Source organism: Ixodes scapularis, unplaced genomic scaffold, assembly GCF_016920785.2.
Source record: "Ixodes scapularis isolate PalLabHiFi unplaced genomic scaffold, ASM1692078v2 PGA_scaffold7__128_contigs__length_106722199, whole genome shotgun sequence".
Lineage (NCBI taxonomy): Eukaryota > Metazoa > Arthropoda > Arachnida > Ixodida > Ixodidae > Ixodes > Ixodes scapularis.
The window spans coordinates 87,913,242-87,914,936 of NW_024609882.1; the positions used below are offsets into that span (position 1 = coordinate 87,913,242).

Below are 1,695 nucleotides of genomic sequence, written 5' to 3' on the forward strand. Positions count from 1 at the left end.
AGCATCTGCTCTGAAATACGTTCAAATGAAGACTTCAAGGTTGCAGCTGACAATTTTTTTAGCTCTTTGAACCTTGTTGAAGGGCTAACGAGAGGAATACAGTACGTTGGAACTCTGAGGCAAAATCAGCTGAGAGACTGCAAACTCCAGGATGAGAAGACTCTGAGAAAAGTTGGGCAAGGCTCACATGACTACAGAGTTGACAATGACAAAGGAATTGTGGTAGTTCGCTGGTTTGACAGGAAAGCTGTCACCCTAGTGTCAAACTTCGTCTCTGTTGAGTCAATTCAGCAAGTCAAACGGTATGACCGGAAGACCAAACTCCACATTGACATCACACGCCCGGCAATTGTTGGTATGTACAACAGCTTTGGGGGGGGGGGGGGGGATCGACCAGCATAATTATCAGGTGTCGCTGTACAAATACACTATTCGATTGAGGCTCTGGTACACGTACCTCATATATCATGCTACCTTCATCTGTGTCGTGAATGCCTGGAATATTCACAGGCGCCAAAGCCATCAGCTGAAGGAGCGGCCACTCAAGCTGAGAACCTTCATTGCCAGTTTATCAGAAAGCCCAATCTCTACTGGAAATGCGCCAAGAGGATGGCCGGTCAGTCTGCCTTCGCCTCTGATGAAGAAGAGGAAGTTCACGCCAAGTCATCCCCAAGATGACGTTAGAAAAGACGGGGTTGGGCATCTTCCAACTATGGCGAGCAACCGACTTCGATGCAGGAACTGTGTGCCCAGCGTGAACACATTTAGCACGGTTGTGTGCGCGAAATGCATTGTAACTCCGAGTCTGAGCAAGCGACGCAACTGTTTCTTTGAATACCACAAGCCACGAGACTGCAGCTGGCAAGGACGTAGCAGAAAAGCCCAGTGTAGCATATTTGATATGTTCAATAATTTTTTACTGGTCTGAAATTTCATTGTTCTTTCTGTATGAATGTACTTACCTTAGCCATAAATAAAGGCACACAAGTTTCTACAATTTTAATTTGCCTAGAAATATGTTTGGGCTTAAATTTTTCAAGCACTTAAATTTGATTATAATGCAATTAAATGCAAATGTGCAAGCGAGCTGGACAAGAATGACGAATTTAATTGCATTTAATTGCATTATAATCATAACCTTAAAATTGCAAGCTTCACCCTTGTTGGTGTTAGACTGGTGGCGGCTGATAAAACCCGTTTGCTCTACTGATGTCTAACCCCTGGTTAGCTCAATTGGTAGAGCGCTCCACCAGTAATGGAGAGGTCCCGGGATCGATACCCGGACCAGGCGGATCTTTTCGGTCGCGCACCAGTCACCTAGCTGTGTTTGGAGATTTGTGTTTGTCCTTTGTCCCTCTTGTTCCCCTTCTCCAGGGATTATTTTCGTCACTTAAATTTAGTGCTTGAAAATAGGTGACAATTGTAGCGGGCAAACGCTGGCGGCACACTTTCCCGTGTTGATCGTGTGACCGATGAGTCGCTCCACTCGCTCCACTTTAGAATCCCCTAAATTATACTCGTGTGAAAAAAAAAAAGGATTGGGGTACCTGTAAAAGAAACAAAAACAACTAGCATAGCCAAGGTTTCTTCCTTTTTTTTTTGTGCTGCTTTTGGGGAACATGTACACCGATATCAAATTATTTTAAATCTTTCAGTTTTCTGTTGACAACAAAAGGTTGGCACTTTTCAAGTATG

At 44.2% G+C, this 1,695-nt stretch overlaps 1 non-coding gene across 1 annotated transcript; it reads left to right on the top strand.

The window, feature by feature from the left end:
- Positions 1 to 1,218: 1,218 nt before the first annotated feature.
- On the top strand, positions 1,219 to 1,291 carry Trnat-agu. Its single transcript has one exon. It is a non-coding gene; the product is annotated as a tRNA-Thr (tRNA).
- The last annotated feature ends 404 nt before the right edge of the window (positions 1,292 to 1,695 follow it).